We start from the raw sequence: 27168 nt of genomic DNA on the forward strand, positions 1-27168 counted from the left end.
CGTACGATCGTTGCCGATGTCGATGTCAATCCGTGCAGCCAAGACGAAAGAGGGCTTGAGGATGAGGGTTTGCGCAGAGTGGTGGAACTCACGGGCAAACACGACGTTGTGAAGGACCCAACGCAGAAGATGCCCTGGCTTTGACCTTCCACGAAGCTCGTGGTCCTCCCTAAACCGCATTTACTGCACAAACTATCGTAATAGGAGATGCGGATACCTGTGTTGCACAATTGGAAAATAGAAAAAAAAAACTCTCCAGTAGGTGTGTGACTGTGGTCATCCTGAACAGATCGAAGAAGACGTCATCACAGCGATTAGACTCCGCTGCTCCTGACCCGGTTACCTGGGCTTGACCACGTGAATGTGAAATTGTGGTTGTTGCACCGCGTCTACATCAGCAGCCGTACGCCAAGAAGGTGAACAAGGCTTAGACGATGACGTAGAACGTCCCTAGTCAGCGACTGTCACGGGAGTAGTATAGCAAGAGCATTCTAGCAACACAAAGCAGCACGACATTGTCGTCGTGCATAAACCAAACCAAGTTGCTTCTGGTGTTGCGAACGTTGTTTTTGCGGGGCCTCTGCGAGGCTTGATATGCCCCCGTTCGTGCCTGGGATGGCCCGCCAGTGCACCTCACACACACGCACACACCTGGAAGTGCCCACTCGGTAAATTGTGGATTGAACATGTGGCCGTTCTGTATATCATTAGCAATCACCCCCCGGTATGAGGATGGCAAGGGAAAAGAGAGAATATTCTTGGTTCTTTCGGTAAAGTCACGTAGAAGGAAAACAATAAAATAATACAAATATAACATTTTTTATTGTTTTTCTTATTTTATTGTTTCCCTTCTACGTGACTTTACCGAAAGAACCAAGAATATGAATCCCTGCAGTCACGAACGCTTTAAATGAGAAAAGAGAGAAGTTCAACAGGGGACTTTCAGCACCAAGGACAGTTGTCGGGGGAGGGGGGGGTGACGCTCGTCCTAGTGATTATCGTACGTCGGTGTCCAGCTGCAATGCCCATGGATTGCTGGCTTCCTTTTCCTATTCGCATGATCCCTGTACGACATGGTCCCCGAATGGTCGATGCCCGATCTCGGAGTCCGTTCATCTTTTTGCGTTGGCCTTGAGCCGTGGTGTTTGACACATTGTATGTAATGAAGCACAGCTGGCCGCTGAGCCAGGCCCACTGAGAGGCTGGCGTCAAATCATCGAGGCATCCGGACTCTCGCGATTCAAATTGATCCTCGAGTGTGGCGAACTGATAGCCGAGTTCATTTGTCTCAATTGGAGTTCGTTGTGAAGACTTGGATTGTTGGTCAGACTGCCGTGCGAAGAGCTATTTCTCTGTAGCAGGGTGGTATGGGGTGCCGCGGTGGGAAGATGTTAACTACCTCGCCTGGCTTGCAAGATGTCGTGGATTCTCCCTGTGGTTGTGTGGATTTTTCTCCGGGTCCTCCGGGTTTTTCCCTCCACATTGAGAATCAACGTGCGTTGAGAATATTTGGCCGCTATAAATTCCCACATGATGATGAGCCACTTTTTTTGGTGGCCAGGTCGCTTCTGAAAAAAGCACTACATAGCTCAGTGGGCTTTAGCTTGTGTAAAATAAAAAAAATAAAAATGTAATTTTTTTGTCTTAGCTTGATTGAGCGTGGTGGTCTAACCGTGACTTTCAAACGGACGTTCGCATATCCGACCCCTGCACGCCCGCATCTCGGTCCCACAGCCAGCGGGACCGAGATGCGACGTCGTGCTGTACAAATAGAAACCGCACATTTTTGCGGCAGGGTTCACTCGCGCGGGCGGCCGTGGAGTTTGCCCGCAATGCCGCTGGGATCCAGACTGCGTAATACGCTCGCTAATTAGCTGCGGTCGGTCTGTCCTCGGGTAACCACCCGGGGGGAGGGGGAGCGGGGGGGGGGCAATTACGGAGGGGGCCACGATGACTTTTATGGGCGCGCACAAATCCACGGGCGATCGGAAGGCGACCTTGACGAGGCCCAAACGCCGGAGCGCTTTCCGGCAGGTGGTCCGCCGTTTCCGGAGAGCAAACGAGACGCGGCATCGGCACGGAGTCCTCGTTTCCTCCGTCCTGGCAGGGGACGACACAACATAGGGGAGGGGTGGGGGGGATGGTGGGGGAGGCGGTGGGAGGGAGGTGGCGGAGTGTCCGAGATAAATTCCAATAAGTCGCGCGATTACGAGTTCGACATTTCGGACCGGTTCTGGGCCAATGTGTGAACGAGTGGGTTGTGAGGATACGCCCCGCCGCCGAATGGATAGGGTGTGTTGCGGGAATTTTTACCCGGCTATATTGTGCCGATGTCGTCGCATTTCGCGGAGGCGGTAATTGAGATCGCCTAAACGCACAGGCTCGAAAGTAACATTTAGCAACATTTGAAGATCGTGGGACATGCAGCTGATTATAGAAATCGCCCTGGGGCGCTCTGCATGAAGAGCGCTTTGTAAAAAAAAAAAATCTAACTCTATTAGATGAACGCACACGTGTTTTCTTTTTTTGCAGGCGATATTGTGATCGTAGCATTTTGATACAGACCACGTGTTGATCTGACCAAATTTGTGTTGTAAGACCTTCCCACCACCCGATGTGGTAGCGAAGAAAACGAAATACAGCGGTCGCGTTTATTGCGGGCGCTTTCAGCTCTCACTCACCGGAACATTTTGAGGAGGCTTTCACAACCAAATGTAGCTGCAGTCAGAGACAGACGTAAACGTTCCCATTGAAACGACGCCAAGCATATTCTGGGGGGGGGTAGAAACATCCAGCACGTCATTCAAACATCCAGAATGGCTTTTGTTTGTTTTCATTTTATTGTTATTTTTCACGTCTAGATTCACCACTGTTAAACGGCCACACATCTCTATCTGTATTATTAAATGTTTTAAATGAGGCAGCTTCGCATCTTTGGGTGACTTGCAAGTAATGCGGGTGCAATGCAGTGTGTGGGCTCATAAGTTGAATTAATACGTCAAATGTTACACATTTACAAAACTAAAACTTTGACCTTATTATTATGCACTGCACGTGATATGCGTTTTGGTGACACAGCGTTCATTATTGTTGGTGGGGTGATCAAGACAATGTTCTCCCAACACCCATACAGACTGATTAGTTATTTCCTATGCAGACTGTGTGGAGCAGTGGGCTGACGTCCAGTCACGTATAACATTGACAAACATTTATTTATTGCTCTCGCATATCTGTCGCCCGAATTGCATGACAGTCACGCGTGAAAGCATTCGCTTAATATAAATCGTTACAGTGTGATGAAGCTGAAAACCTGAGTTTGAATCCTGGGCCACGATTAACATCGGTGACTTTCTCAGCCCGCATTGATCATCATGGTGAAGTAAGGTTACGTAACCCCTCCCATGGCTGACGCGGCATTATGAGGCCTTCATCCCTTACTGGGTTGACAAAAGGCTGCCATTTATCTATATTTTATGGCAATAAATGAATCACCTCCTCTATTGAAGCAGATGACGGGGTTTGAGATGCACGATGTAATTTTCCAGAGTAGAGCTGAGGAAATGAGTACATTGTGATTTCAAGGAGAGAGTCATTAATGCAGTCAACGGTAAATTTAGATTTCGCTTTTAATTGTATCGTACGGTTAGCACGCATTGATGTTGCGCTCCTTCATTATATTGGCACCACAAGACAGAGAGCATGGCGGTTTTCGAATGACGTAACGTGCAGTGGACACCTGCGGGCTATCTGGATCGTGATGATGATGACGATGACGCTGATCACGAAGTCGCATTGGCTTCTGAGAAAAGTAGGCTGGCGAGGGTAAGGATACATCGCGAGGCGGATGAATGGTGGCTGATGAGCAAGCGCGGTGATTGAACGACAGGCAGAGTGAATGGACTCGACTGCGTGCAAGGGATTGCCTCCATTTACAAACGTTCGGTTCTGCGACATCTCGCGTTCACGCAATTTACGAAAATTTGTTTTACGCGCTTTGTTTGAAGAACGCATCCCTCTCGTAAATGGAGGGATACCTGCACAGTATATGGATGTGGGGAGCGGTAGTGTAGCGTTTAGCTCGCTGCGCTATGAACCCGGAGGCTCGAGTTCGATTCCCGCTCGCGGCGCCTTTATCTTAACCGGTCCTGGGCCTCCCCTAGGTCGACTAAGCCTCAAATGAGTACCCCGGTGCGGTGTGTAAACATCGGCACTCGGGAAACCAAAGGCGGCCGGGCGTGGTGCTGGCCACCCACCCCCTCGTGTGCCGTGCCGACCCTTAAAGGTGCTTGCTAACAATATTTGCCCCTACGGTCTGTGAAGGCGACACGGGGGATCTTTGTCTATATGCAACCAAATCACTCGGGATGAGCCCAAATCTCATCACAATCGGGAAACCTAAGCAGGGATTTGTTGGGGCCTGGCTATCGCTCGCACATGCGGCCACCATTCGCGATGCGTGCCATCGGCTCTTACAATCTCTCATAGTCCATCACAAGGCCCTGCGAGGAATTGCAACTGCTACCGGGACACCTTCATCCAGCAGTGGAAAGACAAATTCGCATGAGAACGAGTGCGGCAATGCTGATGATGACGATGATTATAATATGAATTTACCTTTGATCCCAATGCGCCGCGGTGCATGGAAAGCGGGACATGAACAGAACCCGCAGGTGAAGCGGCCAGAATTTGGCAAGGGGTCAAGGCAAGTTTAGAGGGGTGAGTTTTGAAGACAATGAGTTTTCAAGAAAGACTTCAGCATATGCGTAATGATTCTTGATTGAATTATTAGCAAAGGCAACGTTGCGCAGTGTAAAAAGCGCCATCACCCCAAGGAGCAGAGCATCGACCTCAGAGTTCGTAGCGGAAGGATGGAGATCAAAAACATTGATGTTGATATGCAAATATTGCGGGGCTATATGATGCTGATGATGATTATTATTATAACATCGGAGTGATGTTCCTGAGCATTGAGAGCATGCTCACTTCCCGTTCGCACCCCCTGAGATTGGTATGCACATTCCACATTCCTTTGGCTGGGGTGGTAGGGAGAGGGGGGGGTAGGTGAGCCTATCCGATGAGACAAATAACTTCACTTCCCAAGCGTGATTATGAAGCCCGTATTTAAGGCGCGGCGCGTGAGCAACGGCTCTGTGTGCGTGCGACAACTCTGGTAGTAGCAGCTGAGGATCTGTGGATGTGCGTTCGTACGTCCCACCACCCCCCCACCCCCCCCCCCCCCCCCAAGCGATTGAGCGTTCAGAGGAGTCGGGATCGCTCTCGGAACCAACTGCAATCTTAAATGTCCGTCCGGGACTTTTTGATGCCAACGGACGTTCGCCTTTTGGCGTTCTCTGGTCTGACACAATCCGTTTCAAAGACAATGCGTACATTATCAGAGCATGTTTGTCTGCATGTTTTGCCACAAATGTGTGATTAATGCAGACTTAATGCCTTCCAAAAGTTATCTATTTGGTGTTTGAACATCTTCAAACAACTCCTGTTTAATTTCCAGAAAGGCTAAAACCTTCATTATTATTATTATTGTTGCAATCTAAATGTGCGTTGTTTCGTGGATATGCGGAACCCCTAAAGCTCTGGGTTTAGGCCACATTGATCCACTGCTGATGGCATCTGGCGCCTGTAGTCTTATGGGACAGCCCTGTTGTAGGGTTGATTTGTTTGAAGAAGGGGCGGGTGGCGAGGGGGCTGCGGGGGGTGCATGCAACAGCTCTGGGGAGCTGGTCGGGGTAGGGAACGGCGCAACGGGAAAATCTTCTTTGGTTCTTTCGGTAAAGTCACTACGTAGAATGAGAATAAAATAATAAATTGATAAAATAAAATAACACAATAAAATTCTCACGACGTTTCGGCCACAACACAAGCGGCCTTCATCAGGTGAAGGGACGAGACTGTCTGGAGGACAGCGCTGGAGCGAAAAAGCCACGCTCAGATCGCGACCTTTAAGCTGTGTGAGAAGAAACAAAGCGCCCTCAACTTTAGCAACACGGATAGCTACGGGCCCCGTTCAGACAGACGAGTTCATCCATGGTCGGAACAGAGGAGGGGGAGAGAGACAGCTTAGAGTCGCGGCATCTCTTCAGAAAGGTGAGAGACTCGATTAGTTGAGCCTTCTTATCCCGGAGTTTGTTGAATGATCTTAAGGTTGTGTGGAATCCCTCCCCGTAGAGGCGGTTAAATTTCGATTTAAAGCTTTCGTGACTGCAAGGATTCATCTTCTTTGGTTCTTTCGGTAAAGTCACGTAGAATGAGAATAAAATCGAAATTCAACGGGAAAATGTTTTTTTTTTTTAATCGAACGAGTCTTAAACGTGAAGAAAAAACCAACAAGAAAGACACGATCTGCTTTTTTTCTGTCGTGCGTTTTTGCTCTGAGCTGTCACACCCCTGTGTGTGTGTGTGTGCAGGATGGTGATGGCTCGTGGAGACCTATGTCTAGTCGCGACTACTGAGAATGCCGATGATGATAATGATGATGATGAAACGCCAAACAGAATGAGTACCAATGCGTCCCGCGTGTGTCGCTCGTGCATTCCCCTCTTAGCTCTCACCCCACCGTGTGTACGAGCAAAGGCTGCGACACCCATCACTTTCTCGCCACTGGTGTTAATTTTGTACCAGCATATTTTTTTCTTATTTTACTATTATCATTTAGAAGGGCGTGGGGGGGGGGGGGGATGGGGGTGTGAGCTCTCCTCCTAACAACCTTCCGCTGATAGGAGGGGAGAGGGGGGATCTCATCTCTCTACAGCCCCCACTCCTACCGCCCCTTCCCCGACGCTATGAGACAGATGTTGGATCCGCTCCTCCGCGCGACACGTCGCAGCAGCCGATCGCGGGGAACTCTTCTCGGCCACTATACAGAGAATGCTGCGCCAAGGTCATGCCGCTGCACGCAAAGACGACACCGACGACACCGCCGACACCGCCGCCACCGCCGCCGCAAACCTTAACAATTTGCAACCCAATTTCCGCTCCTGATATCGCTTTCCGCACAATGAAACGGGGGGAGGGGCGTGCACACGCACGCACGCGCACGCACGCGCACGCATGCGCAGCTGCAAGGCCATCACCAACCAGCTCTGCGGTTAGGCAGCCTGCTGCTCCGGATTCGCGCGTGCCTCTACGTGGCGTTATTCATAAATTAATGTATCAAGTGTCACCACCGCCTCGTATTCACCACGTCGGATTGCGGTCCTTGAAATGTTGACGGGGTTTGTTGTGCCGAACCCCTGGGCCAGCTGGACGGCTGTCGATTCGGCATTTCATTTTCGCGTGCGCTTCACGGCGTGAAGCTCACGAGGAAGCTTGTGGTGGCTCACGATGAGGATTCCATCCAAGGATTTGCAATTAGCTGAAACCAATCAGTCTAACCAATCAGCCTAACCCTAATTAGTCTAACCAATCAGTATAACTTATCAGTGTAACCAATCAGTCGAACTTATCAGTGTAACCGTAATCGGTCTAATGAAACAGTCTAACCCAAATCAGACTAACCCAAATCAGTCAAAAATCAATCAGTCTAACCCTAATCAATCTAACCCTAATCAGTCTAACCAATCAGTCTAACCAAGCAATATAACCCTAATCAGTCTAACCAATCAGTCAAAAACCAATCAGTCTATCCCTAATCAGTCTAACCAATCAATCTAACCCTAATCAATCTAACCATAATCAGCCTTAACAATCAGCCTAACCAATCAGTTTCGAACCAAAGTGAGAGCAAGAGGTGGCCGGGTGGTTCAAGGGTTTAAGAGCCGTGTGCGATCACTCGCAAGGGGGTCTCTGAAGTAGTTCTGTATAATCACCTTCCGCGGGCCACTCTCGCTAACACGCAGAATGACGCAACGCGACACTCCATGAGGGTGCCGGCTGGACCCTCCGCCTCTTGACGTGGGGAGGGAAAGAAAATAAAAACATCTTCAAACTCATTTCAGAAGCATTAACGCAAATATTCTCCTTGGCAAATGGTGTGACCTTCTTTCGGTGACTGTGAGCCACGGTCCAAGTGGGCTGTTTAGCAACTGGAATGTGGAAGCCGCCTCCGCCGCCGCTGCTGCTGCTACTATCGCTATCACTGTCGCCGCTTGCTACTGCGATTTCTCCAGACCCCCGATTGTCGTGGAGGGGGGTGGGGGGGGAGACGCCGGGTGGCTTTCAAATCGAGAGGCGGCTGGGGGGGGGGCTCTGACGAAGCCCCCCCCCCATTCACCCCCCCCCCCCATCAACCCCCCTCCTCCTCCCGCATTGTCGGGTCCTGGAAGGAGTCTCAGGCTGGAGCCACTTGAGAGGGAATCTCATTTTGCATCGCGTTCCCGCAGTTGGGATGAGGCCACGCGGGGCACGGGTTGCATCTGTGTGGCGGCAGGTCGAGTGGGGCGTCACGTGCGTCGCGTGCGCGTCACGTGAGTCGCGTGCGCGTCACGTGCGTCGCGTCGCGTGCGTCGCGTCACGTGCGTCGCGTCGCGTCACGTGCGCCGCGTGCGCGTCACGTGCGTCGCGTACGCGTCACGTGCGTCGCGTCACGTGCGCCGTGGCAACTCGCCGACGGCGCGGTTCGCAGACGCGGTCGGTGCCGAAAAGGTGCGGAACCAAAACTGGGGAGCGCTCGAAGAAGCGTGGGGAGGCGCGTGCTGGTGGAATTACAGTGAAAGACAGAGAGAGAAGGGGGGTGGGGACGTCTTGATTATAGGACGATCGCAGCAGGTCAATGGGATTCATCACAGCACCCACCACGCTCATCACAGCACCCACCACGCTCATCACAGCACCCACAACGCTCATCGCTCATCGAGATAGCGGCGTGAACCGGCGACCTCTGCTGCCCGCCGCGATGACCGTCAGTCACCTCGCGGCAGCATCGATCACCCGCGCAACGTCAAATACACCGTCACCCGATTCTAGCGGCGGAACCGCGTTAGGAAACGAGACGACGGGTCGATGGCCGTGTAATAATTGTGGATGAATCTGAACGCCTTTTAAAAATAAATGCATAAATGAATGCGGCCGCTCCACGGTTCGCAAAACCCAGTGGTGGTGGTGGAGGAGGACGCGCGTTACAAAGCGGAATTTGATGACGTGGCCCCACCACCAACCCCCCCCCCACCACCACCCCCAGTGTTTGTTGCATGGGAGAATAATTTCCGATTTGATCAATGTGAACGGAGCCCGACTCTTCATTTGTCATTCTGATGCTTAGGGGCGGAGTGGGGTTGCAATTCTCTGGCCCCCGGACTGAAAACAAATGGGTAAATAACAACGCCCAGTTTAACACGTAGTCGTAGTAGGCGTTCGCGAACAACATTACCCAGTTGCCAGCACATTGCTCCCTGGACAGAAGCTCCCTTCACTTTGCTGTCTGGATGTGGAACTCTGCCTCCCTGATGAAGACATTGTCGGCGAGATCACCGATTCTGGTCTTCAGGCCTTCACAATGTACAGCACACACCCACGTGACATCTCCTAACGTCACCACACTCCTTGTAGGGACTGTCTTTGAGCTGCAGTGAACCCAATGAGTATGCCGATTAGATGAACTCATGTCTGATATGGCTCTTGTTCACAATTGCACCCAATAAAAACAATATTAAAATATATATGCGTGATTAAACCCGTCACCACCCGACACAGCCAATTAGTAAAGTGTGTCACGTAAAACAAAACATGTCAATTAGTGACTAGTTCAACACTAACCGGTGTGTTGGAGAGTCCTCGAATTGTAAATGTTGTGGGTTTACTCTCCAACACATCGGTTACTACTGAACTAGTAACTAAATGTGACGTTTTGTTTACGTGAAAAACCTTACCTCTCCATCCAGTGAAGTCACCGCCGAGTCTGAGAATTCTTTATTTGTTTTGCTGTTGTTGCTGGGACCAGTCTTTTGAATAGAGGCTCTTGCCCCAACGCCAGTAACGTTTTTGGCGAGTTGGCAGGAAGCCGCAAAGAAAAATAAAAACCCAGCACGGAGGGGTGACACACTCAAGCCAACAGTAGAAGTAATACAAAAAAAGGTTGCAACTTGAAGAAGAAGAAGATGATGATGATGATGCAGCAGGCAGCGATGGGAAGGAAGCATGGTACTATTCGGACAACACGTGTGCGTAGAAGGGACGACAACAGGAAAATGTAAAAAAAAAGTTGTGTTGTTGGAGGGAAATGGAAGGAAGAGGAAAGAGAGGAAGACCTCACCGAGAATGGCTTGACGGTGACAATAAGAGATTGGTGCCAGGGAGACGTTACCACTGCTGAATCATTTTGGCACTCACAAGGCAGACTAAAAGTGTAAACTCATGACGAAATGTGCAGTGGACACGCACGGGCCTATATGCCCATGGATCGTGGTGATGATGATGATGACGACACTCAACACTGCCGTTTCATAGCCACAGCCTTACCGCAGCGCCGCGCCTACATCGCCTGGCAAGCCCTGGCGGTGGTAGCCCATCCGAGTACTAGCCAGGCTCAAATCCTGCTTAGTTTCTGAGAAAAAAGTTCGGTCACATTTAGGGTGGCTTTGTTGTAGGCAAGTAATACAGTGCCAATCGAATTCATGATGATGATGATGATCACCACCATCCATCAGCCATGCTCAATCCACTGCTGGATGAATGTTTTCCCCCAAGCTGCTGGTATCCCTCGTAATTATGCGGTGCGTTTAATCCACCTCGCACCCTGCACACAAACGGATTTCATCGCTCCATCTCCCCGCGGGATCCCCTTTCCCATGCGTTAGTTTCACGATTCATGATCACAAATCGTATTCACCTTGCACACGATACGGTATTTGCATCGTAAGTAAATGTGGATACGAGATTAAAAAAAAAACACCACATATGCGAGGATGATAAGTTTATCGTTCGATTTGCGTGTGTCTGCCCACTCATTGTGGCATCGTTTAATTTCGTACTTTTTTTCGACAAAAATTGGCTCATAATCTTTGCCATCAGAACTATTAGCGCCAGTCCTGTCCTCATCATCACCATTGCAAAGGATAATCTATCCTTCTGGTAGTCATGGGCAGCAGCATTATCATTTTAGGCCTGCGAAAGTGTACGTATTTTTTCGTTACCAATTACAGCTAAACTTTTTTCCATTATCGTACCTGAATTACTGATAAACCTCCTTATCAACCACATTAATTCATGAAACTCGCCAAATGCCCTCTATTAGAGGCAAGCTTTCGCGTGCGAGGCTTGTCACTTCCCCCACGCTGTCGAATTGACCCACGGCGCCTAGCCGCGGCTATTTGCAGCCTCCCCGTGCAATTTTACACTCAACATTTTCAGAGGGTAACGTGATCTCGTAAGGACAAACGTTACGGGGAGGGAGGGGGTTGGGGGTTTGGTGGGAAATAACACCAGAAATAATGGATTCCATCTCTCCACGTCTTTACGCTGTGGGGAATCTATGGATCCCAGCCACGGGTCCCACTGTGTGACACGTGGCAAACACCGGGTTCTCGTGAGGGCCTCTGCGCCCCCTCTCCCCTCACTTCCTGCCCGCCCCCCTCCCCACTGATAACCCGGGGGGCGGGGAGGTTGGCACGGCCACGCGTTGGTGTGGTATGTAGTGTCCCGTACTACGTTGAATTTCTTTCGCGCCGTACGTCGCCAACCCGTGCTCATCGGAGGTTGTTGTGGGAGGTTTCCCGCCCCGCCCACACAAATGAAGGGTCTAAAAAAAAAATGAAACCTACGGCTAAAAAGAGACGCCCACAACCGGGGCTGGAAATTGGAAGAAATTAGTGGGTGGTGGGGGGGGGACTCACACACGATCCCTCTGCCACCACCCACTGCATCTGGACCGTACACAAGATCTGAGGAGGAGCAGGATGAGTTTGTCTCCGTCTGTGGGTTTATGTGCTCGTCTCTGAGTATCTGTGGCTTGCTCGTTTGTGGGTGTCTGTGAGTATCTGTGTGTGGCTGTGGGTCTCTGGGGGTGTCTGCGGGGTTTCTGTGCGTGGCTGTGGGTCTCTCTGTTAGCTTAGGGGTTCTATCTGTGAGTCTAAATAAAAATAAATGAATCCTTGATTCCTTCCGGAACGCAAGTCGTGTTTCACATCTTAATTCCCACCACGGCGTTTCGGGGAGTCCAGGGGCGTTCCCGGCCCTGTTCCACCGTTGACCCACAACTATTGTCGATGTGGCTCGCTTGTCACGGCCACGAAATGGATAATAAAGTTGCAGGGAAAACCCGCAACATTTTGGACGCGAAAAAAAAAACATAAAATCGTGGCATTTTTTGACGTGCGCGTTTTTTCACGCCCGGTCCGACAGAGCGCCGCTAACGTCGCTCGCCCTGCCGGCACAAACTGTGAGCACGCAGCAGCGGCGCGTATGGAACGATCTGCCCGGCGGCGGCGGTGGCTTGTGACATCTCCGCGGGGTTGGGTGGGGGCTTTTGTGAGTGACCTCTGAAAAATGTGGCGTCCTAATTCGGACAAACCTCGTCGCGTGATCTAACTGTCTCGTCCACCAACGGTAAGCATTGATGAATAATACGAAAAAAAATCAACGAAGCACTCAAATGCTGTCCCCATGACCCTCAAGTCCACACTACACAACCCCCCTTTGACACTGCCAAAAGCCGTGTGAGCTGCTATATTAGCACGGTGCAACCTCTCGTCGTGACCTCGTCTCATTACAGCCACGGGCGTCTTTTTCCCCGCCTTTGAATGGGTCTCAAACGGCGTGGCTATAACGCTAGAAGCTCATCGCAACGTACTCTTTGGTTCTATTGGGTAAAGTCACGTAGGTGAAAATAAAATAACAAAAAATCACGACGTTTTGGCCACAACACAAGCGGCCTTCATCAGGTGAAGGGACGAGACTGTCTGGAGGACAACGCTGGAGTGGGAGAAGCCACGCTTAGATCACGACCTTTAAGCTGTGTGAGAAGAAACAAAGCGCCTTGACAAAGGAATTAGCATATAATTTAGCATTGAAATGGCTCATTGAAATAGCTAAGTTAAAGTATACACATCCGCAGAGGTACCCCTTGACAAAGGAATTAGCATAGAATTTAGCATTGAAATAGCTGAGTGATTAGCTTGTAACTGGTCACAGAAATAGCTATGTTAAAGTCAGAGCATATACATTCACCGAGGCACCTAGTACTCATCAAACAGGATAATTTAGCGAAACACAACCACGCTCAGAGAGCGGACCTTTATACTGTGTGCGAGCAAATAAGGTGTTCTGACAAAGAAATTAGCATAAAAATTAGCATTTGATTGGCGGATTTTAGGAAAGAGGTGGTGTACGTGCCGGTGGACTTGCCGTTTGGCGCGGGGGGGGGGGGGAATGGGGGGAGGGGGAGTTTACCTATTGATGGTGTGAAAAGGGAATTTATAAGAGCTGCGAAAGTTTTGGGTACCACTACTTGAAAAAATATACTGTACCATTGAAATTAGTTTAATGTTTAGTTCGATTTAGAACATCTTTCCAATGGTTGCTTAATTTGAAACCATCCTCTCGGTTGAAATTGTGTCTGTGTTTGTAGATCTGAATTGCTTCATGAACAAATCTCTGATAAAAGCCCGTGGGTTTGCAAAGAACCTTGGTATCGGAGAAAATTATATCGTGATCCCCCACAGCGTTGTAACAGTGATCAGCCACGGCAGAAGAATTCGTTTTGCTGTGTTTCAAATCTGATTTGTGCTCGCGAATTCGGTCAGAGACATGTCGCTTTGTCTCCCCGATATAGCAATCACCGCAGGTACAACTCAATTTGTAAACCCGCCAATCAAATGCTAATTTTTATGCTCATTTCTTTGTCAGAACACCTTGTTTGCTCGCACACAGTTTAAAGGTCCGCTGTCTGAGCGTGGTTGTGTTTCACTAAATTCTCCTGTTTGATGAGTACTAGGTGCCTCGGTGAATGTATATGCTCTGACTTTAACATAGCTATTTCTGTGACCAGTTACAAGCTAATCACTCAGCTATTTCAATGCTAAATTCTATGCTAATTCCTTTGTCAAGGGGTACCTCTGCGGATGTGTATACTTTAACTTAGCTATTTCAATGAGCCATTTCAATGCTAAATTATATGCTAATTCCTTTGTCAAGGGGTACCTCTGCGGATGTGTATACTTTAACTTAGCTATTTCAATGAGCCATTTCAATGCTAAATTATATGCTAATTCCTTTGTCAAGGCGCTTTGTGTTTTTCTTCTCACACAGCTTAAAGGTCATGATCTAAGCGTAGCTTCTCTCACTCCAGCGCTGTCCTCCAGACAGTCTCGTCCCTTCACCTGATGAAGGCCGCTTGTGTTGTGGCCGAAACGTCGTGATTTTTTGTTATTTTATTTTCACCTACGTGACTTTACCCAATAGAACCAAAGAGTATGGATCCTAGCAGTCACGAAAGCTTTAAATCTAGAACTCATCGCAACGAACGAAGGGGAAATCTCTCACTCGGAGGACGCCTTCACAGCCGCCCCGAGACCTCCCCTAGGCACAAATCAGACTGCGCTGTTGCAGCGGTGTCTAATACGAACAACTTAACATGTTACCTTCATTAGACAATTCACGTTGAAAGAATAATTAGATATTTTTTGAACACAACGAAACCGTTTATAGAAAAGTATTTTTTATTAGAAAAATAATTTCTCATCTCCAGCTACTTGGTGGGGCGGCGCCCCAACGCCCCTAGTGGCGAACCGCGCCAGCTGCTGAGTAGTGCCGAGTCAGTGAGTGTATGTGTATGTTGAACTTCTTTCGCGCCGTACGTAGCCCACCACGCTAATCGGAGTGTGCGGGGGAAGCACAAACAAAACAACACGACAAAAAAGCAGTTCAAAATAAATGAGTTTTAAATCTTGATTTAAAAGCACGTAGCACCCGGTGCCTTCTCCATATCGGAAGGAAGAGCGTTCCAGACGGCCGCGGAAGCGCATCTGAAAGCGCCGCGATGGATGCTGAGCCGGTGGTTGCGTCGTTTTTTTTTTTCAACATCAGAATTTTAATCCAGACTGGCGGAATCCGACGTGCCACTAAGCCCCCTTGTCGCAGATGCCCGGCATGGGCGGGTCAGCGAGCGTGTGCATTCGCGTGCAAGCGGAATCGCAAATTATCCACGGCACCCCAGCTTCCCGCCAAGACCGATTTTCCGCGGCATCGTAATCCGAACGATAACTGCCGGGAGGCATTCACCAGTCGGACGCCAGCAACTTCCAAGAAGTGTACTGACCATTGCCCCCCCACCCCCATCCCCCCCGCCCACACAGCTGTCCCAGTTTCCAGCACACCCGCCACAGCGGGAAATTACTTGTGGGAAAAGGAATAAAGGTGCATTATATATTGAAAGAAACAAAAAAAAACGGACACACACACACGTACAAGAAAACAACACAAAATCGATATTTTTGTTCGTAGCGGCTGGCAACTTCCCATCTATCTCCGCCTGGGATGGCAGCGGGATATCGGGTCAGGCAGGTGCTCGAAAACAAGTGAGCGAGCGAATCTCTACCCGCTTGAGATTACGGCGACCTTGAGATGTCCCTGCTGGGATGGGCGATGGATTTGAGGAGGGGGGGAGGGGGGAGGTCCTGGCGCCTCTTGCCTCAGGGTTGCCACTTTCTAAGTTGCAAAACTCAAAAGCAGGAAACGATGCTTAATTAGAAGCATGGCACCCTGAGAACGACTGTTTAAGGGACGCTTCATACATTTCAATTTGTGTCATGTATTTGAATCTGATGAGCTATAAAGCTCTTTTTTCACAGGTGTCTAGTCGGGGCGAGTCAGAACTTCACAACAACAAACATTTAAAAAAAAACCCCACGATAGTAGTGTAGATATATAGGAAAGGTAAACAAATCGCTTGAATTCAAACCGCATTTAGCGAATTTTTGGGTTTAAATAGGGTCGCCGCATATACAGCGGGAAGTCGCACAAACCGAACCCGCACAGAGCGAGGGAAATCTGCATCCGAACCACAGCATCTCAGCACTGTCGGTTCAGCCCTCTGACCCTTGAACCACCAGGCCACCTCTGCGTGGCACGGTGGCGAGATGTTAACTACATCGCCTGGTCCACAGGAGGTCCCGACCCTGACGCCTGCTGCTGTATATTTAATTTGGGATTAGGAGGTTTTATTTGGAGTGGTCGCCGTGTATTTCGCTCCGGGGTTTTCCCTATGCATTTAGAAACGTGCGTTTAGAGTATTTGGATGTTGTACATTCCCACGTGATGGACCACTTCGTTGAGCTATGATTAGTGACCAAGTCGCTTCCGAAAGAGATCGAAACAGCTCAGTGCGGCCTTACCTGGCAAAATGAAATTAAAACCTACTGCATTCCGTATACATTTACATATTTATGTATTTTTTCAAAATGAGGAAGGTTTTGAATATATGTATTCGTTTCAGTTGAATGCACAACACATGCACCCACATACGCATAGACACACACACGCGCATAGAATCATTTTCACGAGAACAATTGCCTCCGCTTTGCTCATTAAAAACAAACCTTTTAAACGTAGGGGGGAAAAAAATGCTTAAAATTTTAATTAACATTGCGATTAATATATTCTATTGAAAGCGGCCATGCAAATGTGCGGTGTAATACCGTGCGGCCCATTTTGATTACCCTGCGTGTTCTATCGGCAGGGGCAAGCTCTGGGCTATAAAATTCCTCCCGGGCTCACCTCTCAAGGGCGCTCGCCACCGCGTGGGTTTTTTTGTCGTCGCTGGCAAAGTTTCGCGTCGCACCGGAGGGCCGCGAGCAGAGACCCAAGTCAGCGCCGTTGCGTGAGTCTTCCTTTTCGTTTATTTAAACCGTGCCCATCGAAGCTACGGGCGGCGACGGCGGCGGCGGCAGCGGAGGGGGAGGAGGGGTAAAGACAACAGACTGAAAAACTAAAAGCGCTTTCTAGAGAAATGTGTTTCAAACGAGACGATTTTAAAGTGCACAGCTACCTCCGGCGGTTTCCTGATATCGGAAAGGAGAGCGGTCCAGACGGCCGTGGAAGCGCATCTGAAAGCGCGCGATGCCGCTGACCGTCCGTGTTCGATCGGACAGCCAAAAAAACCATCGAACAAGTCGCGTGATTGTGCACACCGTGCGGAGGCCGCGCGCGACTTTGTACAAATTCTCCGGGAAAAAAAAAAAAGCGAAACGCTCATATTAAAAAAAAACGATGCGCCAATTGAATCTTGAATCCGATCGCGAGCCTGAAATCGCGCTAAATTCATTGAGTACACTCGGAGGGGCGGGGCAGTTGGAGGACGGGGGTTGGTGGCCAGTGGGAGAGCGAATCTGTCGCTTTACTCACGCACTGAGCAGCACCAGCAGCAGCACCGACCATGGAGCACGCGCGCGTCCTCCCAGCACTCAGCGCTGGAAGCATTTGCTGAGCTGCGACAACAAGGCAGTGGCGTGGCTATCAAAGTGTACAGGCGGTGCAACTGCACCGGTGGGGGGGGGGGGGGCGCTATGTATGTACGTTCAACTTCTTTCGCACTGCACGTAGGTAGCCAACCGTGCTAATCAGAGGTGCGGGGGCGGTGGGGGGGGGGGGAGCCCAAGTGCTAGGATAGAAAGAGTGGGGGGGGAAGTTTCGAACAGGGGGCCCCCATTTCACTCCGAGCAGCAGAGGCCCATGCCGACCACGTGGCTCCACTACGGAGCGCGCCCTGTCATCTCCGTGATGATCGTAATCACTCAGACGCATCGCAAGGCGTTTTCCTCGCCTGTCGTTGTGCTGCAACACCCGACAACCAGAGGCAGTGCAAGGATAGGCAATGTGCTGAAAGTACAAATTTAAGGGTTTTTTTTTTTGGGGGGGGGGGGGGGATTAGATCGCGTGAAAATAAAAACGTGTCGTTATATCTACGCGATCTATCCCCCCCCCCCCCCCCCCACCATCTATTATGGGTAATATTGGTCGCGAAAGCTGAACTGAGAGTATTATTATTATTATTTCTTGCGAAAGGTGTAGTGTGACCCGCAGAGTGGGCTAAACATATTCGACGGTGGGATATAATGGCTTGCGGGCAACCGCCTCACTGCCATCTGCGAGTCACAAAGAAAAAAAAGGCGATACGATGGAGAGATATGTAAACCACCTCGTGTGGTACGCGGGAGGTCGCGGGTTCCATCCCGACCCTGACGCCTGTTGTATATTTGGAGTTTGCGTGTCTCTCTCCGAGTGGTCGTGTCGATTTTTCTCCGGGTCCCTCCGGTTTTTCTCCCCACGTTTACAGACGCGCGTTTACAGAAATTGGCTGCGATAATGGTCCACGTGATAAGCCACTTCGTTGAGCTATCATTTGTGGCCAGGTCGCTTCTGAAAACGAGCTACATCGCTCAGCGGGGCTTACCTGGTATATAAATAAAATACAAATGACTTTTATTATTTTTGCTGTTTACACTACAGTACCACTATTTACGCCGCCACCACTGCAACAAGGGCTGACTCTCATGAGCGGGTGGGTGGCCAGCACCAAGCACACAAAGACAAAGATAAAGATCCCACGTCTAGCGCGAACAGACTGTTGGGGCAAGTGCTATTAGCGAGCGCCTAAGAAGGCCGGTACGGGCAGAGAAGGGGGTGCGTGGCCAGCAACACGCCCAGCCGCCTTTGTCTCCCTAGTAGTGATATTTACACACCGCACCAAGTACTCATTTAAGGCTGAGTCGACCTTGTAGAGGCCCAGGACCGGTTCTGATAATCGTCAGTGGCATTGGTCGTTATCGGGAATCCAACTTGGGTGGTCAGGTTCCCAGCACGGCGCACTAATCGCTACACTGCCACTCACCAAGCACACACACAGACACAGACAGACAGACAACAACAACCGCCATTCGCCACTAAGTGGCGGTGACGTCACCACGACGCTTGTGCCAGGCCATGTGCACCTTGAGGCTACGTGAAGTGTCGAACACCCGCTGGCAGGAGGTCACGGGGCAGACCCTAGTGCCACGGGTCGACTGACTAAGATGACTGAGATGACTGGCTGATGCACCACCTGTGCCCCCTACTGTGCCAACCTGCTGTGCTTTAGCCACCCGGCGCTCCGCTCGTTGTTGTGAGCGTCGCTCCTCCGCCCCCCGTTGTTGTTGGAGGGCGACTGCCTCCAACTGCCCAGTAGCATCCTTCACGAGCCTCCTCCACAGAGGCCGATCTTGACACCGCTGGTACCAGTCATCGGCAAGTCTATTCAGCTCCACGTCCTCCTGTACCACATCACTCCATCTCTTCTCCAGCCCGTACCGCGCCCGTTTAGCCCCCTCGATCCGGCCGAACAAAAGCTGTTTCGGCATGCGGTGGCTGGGCATGCGGGCTACATGACCCAGCCAACGCAGCCTTGCCTGCCGGAGGAGCTCACCGATGGGACCTTGCCCAGATCTTTCAAGGATTTGTGAGCTCCTCACACAATCCAGCCTGGTTAAACCCAGGATGGATCGTAGGCAGGCTAGCCTAAAGGTTTCTAACCGGCGAAGATGTTCCAATAAGGGGGTCCACGTTTCGCAAGCGTAGAGAAGGGAGGGAATGACCGTGGCCGAGAAGATCTGAAGCTTAGTGCGGAGCAACAGACCAGGTAGCTTCTACACAGCGTTACGCAACCAAAGAAACGATATTGCCACTCGACTGATTCGGAGTGAGACCTCTGCTGTTAAACTGGAGCCGGTCATAAGCACACTGCCCAGGTATGGGAAACTCTCCCACTCTCTCCACAACTGCCCCATCACCGATTGGGAGTTGTGGGGGTGGAGTGTCCGATGGTACAAAATACCCAGGCAGGTGCTTAGTTTTGGTGGGCTGATGGTAAGGCCCCATCTCTTAGTGGCACGCCCCAGTCTCAGCAGCAGCGTCTCCAACTCCTCCTCTGAATGAGCAGCTATTACCAAATCAACGGCATACATAACGTGGTCGAGCAATAGGGAGCCATTCCTTGGCCGCACCCGGGCATCAATCAGCCTCCCATTATATCTGTACCAAATGGAGATTCCCCCGGTACAGCTATTGAAGGCTTCACGAACTACGTGGTCAAAATAGATGTGGGAGCCAGAGGACATCCCTGTCGCACCCCAAGGTGTACAGGGAATGGCTCTGACTCCCGGCCACGTAGTTTTACCCGGGCCCACTCACCATCATGAAGGTCCTTAATGATCGTGAGCAGAGGGTCAGGGACTCCAAAAGCACGAAGAACAACCCAGAGCCCAGGCCTACTGATAGTATCATAGGCTTTGACCAGGTCAATAAAGCAGAGATGTAGGTCTTGCTGGAATTCCCTACACCTCTGCTGTAGCAGATGGACAGAAAATATGGCATCTGTGCAGGACCGCCCTTTCCTGAAACCGCATTGGGGCTCCGCAAGCCTCTCCTCACCGTGCCTGACAAGGCGATGTTGAATAATCCTTGCCAGGACCTTTCCCGTCACACTGAGGAGTGAGATGCCCCTGTAGTTGTTACAGTCTGTGCGGTCGCCTTTCTTAAAGAGGGGGACCACCAGGGCATCCTTCCAATCCTGCGGAACCCGTCCAGTGATCCAGACTGTTGTTATGATGTCATATAGGGCAGTCTGTGCACAAACGCCACCCTCCCTTAGCATTTCGCTTGGGAGATCATCTCTGCCCGCTGCCTTTCCTGGTAGACACACAGACACACACATAAACACACACACAGACACACACACATAGACACACACACAGACAAACACACACACTCACACACAGACAAACACACACACACACTCACACACAGACAAACACACACAGACACATGCGCTGGTCCACGCACGGGTGCCCGGTGGCATAGTAACGACATTGTCAGCTCAGGGGGTGCCGAAATCGGTCATGTTGGGGCCCCCAATTTTTGATTCGTCTCTTTGCACGGTCGTACCTAGGGGCTATTATAAATCTTGCCTAATCACATCATCGTTACGCTCACGGTCTCGAACATTTAACGCTGTAGGGGCGCTCGGTCGTCGCAAAAAAAAAGCAGCCAATACAACTCTGTAGTCACCTCTTTGCAATATAATTCACGAGTTTCTCATGAAATAAATATCCCAGGAGCGGAGTTCTATGGGAAATAATTTTCAGAAACATTAATTTAAACCGCATTTTAAACTGGCTTTGTTTGTCTTTAACACTGTCGTTGAAAACAAAGCTCATGGTGGGGCGTGGGGAGAGGGTGGCGATGGGTGGGGGGCAAGGCAAGGCACCCCGTGCCACCCCGTGCCACACCCCCCCCCCCCCACCACTCCCAACGCTCGTTACGCTGCTGGCTTGCGCCGTTCACGTGTTAACGTCGTTAACGTCGCCGTTAACGGGTTATCGTCGCCGTTAACGGGCCAACGTCGACGGCCGCACTCCGCCTCCTCCGCGGGAGTCAGACAAACAGATGGTGCCGGGAACCCGGCGGGCCAAGGACGGTCATTACGAAACGTAATTCACGGTGACAGGCAAGGTAACGGGCGGTGACTCGCGGACCATTTCGTGGGGCCCATCGTACCCTGGGAAGCTGTCGTTATGCTGGCAATCGCGTGAATTAAGTAGCGGAGTTTATTATTTTGTGCCTTTGTGCCAGAGAGGGCATTGGTGCGGTAGAGCAGTGGATCACAACCTTGTTGCTGGCTGTTACCGTTGCCCCTCTTTGTTGAAATTGGTTTCAACCGAGTAACCTCCATGCCTGACCCAACATGGTTCCGAGAAATGAATGTGTGAATGATGAGCAACAATATTTTAACCCAATTGTCAATGTGGTGACGTTATCCTGACTAGCTGCTAGCAACTGCAATCGAATAAAATAAATTCACGCATGACGTAAGTTGCTGGTTACTCCAGGAAACCAGCGTGGTTTACGATCAATGAGGTTGGAAAGGTCTTTTCACATCATTCTAGGTTACCATGTGGATTTAAATTGTATCGTAGATATTTTATATTGGCAGATTCATACAACGTGTGATTATTCACCAATGGCTCTCATGCATGATGGAGCGTCACACATTTATGAATAACTTCACGGTACCCTCTGGGACATTGCCACGTACACCCAGGGATCCAGGTACCCCCCCCCCCGTTTAGAACCGCTGGGGTAGAGGGCCGATGGCTGCATGGTGACGGGTGGGGAATTGCACACGAATTAGTGTTCGTGATAATAATCGTCATCATCATCATTCATTAGCTGTGGTCAATCCACTGCTGGATGAAGTCCTCGCCGAAGACGCAGCCACCCCTATCAATCTTGCGACGCAACAATCCATCCAGCAACTTGGACGCTCCATCAGATGCACGCATTTATTGTCCTCCGCCTGCACCTCCGATTCGCACGGTTGGCTACGTACGGTGCGAAAGAAGTTCAACATACCGTACCTGCATAGACATTTGTTTCGAGGTCACATGGGGTGGTGGTGGTGATGGCAACGGCAGTGGGGGGCGATTATGCTTGTGCTGATGATGTTGTTGATGATAATGATGATGCTGATGATGTCGATGATGATGATGCTGATATTGATGATGTTGATGGCATTGATGATGAAGCTGATGATGTTGATAATGTTGATGATGTTATTGATGATATTGATGATGTTAATTATGATGATGTTGATTACGGTGTTGTTTATTAGCGAGCACAACTGTGTGACCGTTTTGGCAACAACAAAAAATAAACACGCGTGAGGCTGCGAATCGCCATGTGCCCCCCCCCCCACCTCCCGTCCCTTTCAGGGCATGGGCAACGTTCATTTGTGACGAACAGAGCCACAACAACGTACCCCCCCCCTCCCCCCGTAAACCCCCCCCCTCCCCCGCCTCCCACGTATGTTTGCTTTGTTAAGCCGCATGAACGAGCACGCGGCACGGGTTAACTTACGAGCCCGAAAGTCCCTGACGCACGCGGTGGGCGACTTCGCTGTCTCCCTGCAGACGATTGTCCCGATGTTGGCAGCGGTCGTGGGCGCCGCACAGGGCGACATGTCGGACTGCCTCGGAGTGGTGTGCAGGAGGCTCGTGGGTTCGATCCCCGACGCCTAGACGCCTGCTTGTATTGTTAATTGGAGATAAGGGGGAGGGGGGGGGGGGTTATTTTTGAGTGGTTCGCGTGGGATTTTTTTTTCCTCCGGGGTTTTCACCTCCACATTTAGAAAGGCGCGTTTCGAGTACACCGGCGTGCTGTACCAGTGACGAGTTGGCACCTTCTGTTTACGTGACAACCCTTACTAGTTGACTGTGTCGGGTGTGGTGGCGGGTTTTAACGACACAACATTTATATATGTACGCGATCTAACCACGTGAGAAGCCACTTGGTTGAGCTATCATTTGTGACCAGGTCGCTTCTCAAAGAGAGCTATGCAGCTGAGTGCGGCCCTACCTGCAAATTTGGAGTTTGCGTGTCTCTCTCTCCCCGTGGTCGCGTGGATTTTTCTCCGGGTCCTCTGGGTTCCCCCCCCCCCCCCCCCAGATTTAGAATCAAAGTCACGCGTTTAGAGCATTTGGCTGCTGTAAATTTCCGCATGATGATAAGCCACTTTGTTGATCTATAATTTGCTATAACGCACGTTCATTCCCAATGTGAAATAGAGCTGTAGAGGCTCAGTGGGGGCCTTACCTTGTAAAATAAAGAAATAAATAAAATCATATAGTTCATAGTTTTGACTGTAAAAAGAGATGGAGAGTGTGGGTACGAGGGGTGGAGGTGTCGTGGAGGAGGGGGGCGGTTGGGGGGCTGGGGGCCGGGTCCGAGTGGGGGGGAGGTGGGGGGGGCTTGCGTGCAGGTTTGTTCAGATGAGCATCCTGCCACTTCTGCCGGCGAATGCCACCGCTCACTTAAAGGTCAGGCCGCTTCAATATTGATGTCCGTTCAATTGTTCTGCGCTTACGCTGTTTTGTGTTTATTGAATTCGTCTCGGCGCATGTGCGCGGGGCACGGATGGAGCTTTATTCGTGAGCTCTCGAGAGGGTTGAAAATTTAATGACGGGGTTTACCACTCACTAAGAGGGGATGCCACAAAGAACAAAAGACAAAGGTCCACCCCACCCGCTGTAGCCTTTACCAGACTGTTATGCCGTCACGGCACACGAGGGAGTGGGTGGATATCGCCACGGCGGGCCGCCTTTGTATCCCCAGTGCTGATTTTTACACACTGCACCGGGTATTTATATTAGGCTCAGCCGACCTACAGGATGCCCAAGACCGGTTCAAATATTTACCACTGTTATCGGTCGTGAGCGGGAATCGAACTCGGGTGGCCGGATTCATAGCGTGACGCGCTCACCGCTGCGCCACTGTTCCCCGCACGAAGAGAACGCATGCACAGGCAAATCCAGTGTGCGTGTGTGTTCGTGCGTGCATATCGGCTCGACTACAGAAAACCGGAGCATGAATTAGACCCATTGAAGAACAGCCCAGGGCTGCGGTGCGGGCGGCTGATACGATTGCCGAGATGGAGATCTTACAAGGCACGGCTCTGTGTGGGCTCCAGGCAACGGTGAACTTTCAGACCCGGCTTGTCAGATGACACGTGGCCAGGAGTCAGTAGAATTGAATGACCACCCGGTCTGGCGTAGCAGTGGCTTTTCGCGTTTGCACGGGCGACGTGGCTCATGCAGATTTGTAAGGCGAGCACATTGAGTCGTGGACCATGAATTGATGGGAATTATATAATATAAATAATGATGATGATGACGATATTAATATGGATCATAATAAGTATATTTTTGGTTAGATAGGTGTAGGTACAGTATGGCGCTGCGGTGGCGAGATTTTAACTACCTCGCCTTTCATACAGGAGGTCGTGGGTTCGATCCCGACCCTGACGCCTGCTGTATATTTGGAGTATGTATGTTCTTCCCCTTATCGCGTGGATTTGTATGTGGATCCTCCGGTTTTTTCCTCCACATTTAGAAACCAACTTGCGCTTAAGGTATTTGGCTGGCATAAATTTCCACGTGATGACATAGCGAACTTTGTTGAGTCTTTCACTTGTGTTAGGCAGGTCGCTTCTGAAAAAGAGCTACATAGCTCGGTGGGCCTTACCTGGTCAAATAAAAATAGTTTTGTTTAGCTTTCAATTAACTATTACACTCCACCACCCGACGGAGCCAATCAAGTTGTCGCGTGGGTAAACGTGCCAGTTTAGTTGGTGTATCGGCAAACCCGGATGCAATGGTGAAGAGCTCAAGCAAATTTGACAATTTTCTACAAAATTATCACATGAGGCTTGCAGCATTTTTTAAAATGTATATATTTTTTATTTACCTGCACGATCCAACCGAAAATAAACGAATATTTATCATGATATCGGTCGCGAAAGCCTAACGTGTAATACATAAAAATTGGGTACACTTGCCAATCGCGATATTCTGTTGCCACCTCGCATGCATGCGGGGCCTTCTTCTGGTGCCACACGCAGTGGAAACCGACACCCACTCATTGGCTGAAAACATCTTAATACGTAGAGGACTGCAGAGCAGCGGTTGGTAGCGACGACTCACGGCCTGGCAGCCCTCACAGCTTGTCAGGTGCTTGCTCCTCAGCGGCTGTTAAACTAATAATTAGATGCGTAAATTGAAAATGATTTTTTAAAAAAAACTTCTCCAGCAGTGTGCCGTGACTGTGGTCATCCTGAACAGACTGTGGAACGTTCAACGACGCAATACCCCGATCCACAAATACGAAGGAGACATAATCACAGCGATTGCACGACTCCGCTGGCTCCTGACGCGGTTACCCGGCTTGATCACCTGAATGTGAAGTTACTAGTTATCGCTCTGCATCGACATCATCAGCAGTACGACGAGAAAAAATCATTAGAGTTTAGAATTTTTTGAAAATATCGTAAAATATGTTTTATTTTATTTCACTGAACTATGATTTTTCAGCAGTGTGGGGAGGGAACGAGGCAGGGGGGGGGGGGAGGGGGGGTGGGTGGTTCGCCCCCCACCCACCCAGCCTCCAGCTCCCCTGACGCTATGGGGCAGCTTCAGTCTCGTTAACGGGACTCCCCCCCGCCTCCTCCTCCTCCTCCTCCTCCACCCGCTCCTCCACCACTGCGCCGCGCCATGGAGGAGGAATCCGCGGGGGTCTCCACTTCAGAGAGCGAGGAGTGAGACGGCAAAGGGGAGAGGTCACGAGGGAGGTGGCTCCACGATGGGAGGGAGGCGAGCAGGTGGAAGCGACGACAGGGGAGCGATGAGGCGAGAGGTCACGGCAGCGGTGGGTGCCACCACGACGTCGATGGGTCTCTGTGCGCAGCGTGTGTCCGGACGCTGGACATCAGCGGTCCCCAACCTGTTTGGCACCAGGGACCGGTTTCGTGGAAGACAATTTTTTTTTCACGGATCGGGGGGGGGGGGTTCATCATTGGGTCTTTCCCCCTTTTCAAAGAAGCTCTCCAGCAACGTTTGTTTTTTTTACTAATTCTGGCTACTAGGGGGTTAGAGCTTGTGGGCTTACCAACACCACGTGACTGAGACTGAGTGCGCAGTGCGGGAAAGAGGCGCGGACTCAAGTGGTAAATAATAAAATCATGGGGGCGAGCCACGCGTGGACTCACCGCTCTCACCTCCTGCTGCTGCTGTGCGGCCCGGTTCCTAACAGGCCACGGACCGGGGGTTGGAGACCCCTGGAGTGTACAGGAACCGCGTGGCACACTCGTATTGTAAGAGGGAACCAGACAAGTCAGTTGGAGTCTCGGCGCAAGTGTATGACTCTACGGGTACACATAGGTCTATGCATCTCCATGTGAGTCTACGGGTCTCTGTGCGAGTCTATGGATCTCCGTGTGCGTCTATGGATCTCCGTGTGAGTGTATGGGTCTCAATGAGTAAATGTGTGCATTTGTTGGTCCCTATGTGAGTCTGTGGATTCATTGAGCGTGCGTGTGGGGTCTCTGTGTGCGTCAATGAGCCTCCACGTGAGTCTATGGGTCCCCGTGCGAGTCAATACAACAGATCAAAACATGGATTGATGTAGCGACTAAATGTACATAGTGGGCGTATTCATCAATGTTAACATTTTACATGATCAACAACAACCGCATACGCTTCTGCGAATTGAAATAACCTACCCGTGTCCTTTCCCTTTTGGCGATGGGGAGAGGCGAGGCGCTCAGGTGCGAAGTAACGGGGAAGGGGAGAGAGGGGAGTCGGCTGGAGGCAGCAGAGGAGAGGGAGGTCCTGAGCCTGAACTTGAACAAGGGGCAGT

At 50.6% G+C, this 27168-nt stretch overlaps 1 long non-coding RNA gene across 1 annotated transcript; it reads right to left on the reverse strand.

Annotated features, from left to right (window-relative positions):
* Window positions 1–851: 851 nt before the first annotated feature.
* LOC142931259 (uncharacterized) lies at window positions 852–27168 on the reverse strand. The gene is made up of 4 exons (XR_012947266.1): window positions 27032–27168; window positions 16666–16810; window positions 2682–2771; window positions 852–2100 (listed from the first exon to the last, which is right to left on the reverse strand). It is a non-coding gene; the product is annotated as an uncharacterized LOC142931259 (long non-coding RNA).

Source organism: Petromyzon marinus, chromosome 51 (genome assembly GCF_048934315.1).
Source record: "Petromyzon marinus isolate PM22_M1 ecotype Great Lakes invasive population chromosome 51, UKy_Petmar_22M1.pri1.0, whole genome shotgun sequence".
Taxonomy (NCBI): Eukaryota; Metazoa; Chordata; class Hyperoartia; order Petromyzontiformes; family Petromyzontidae; genus Petromyzon; species Petromyzon marinus.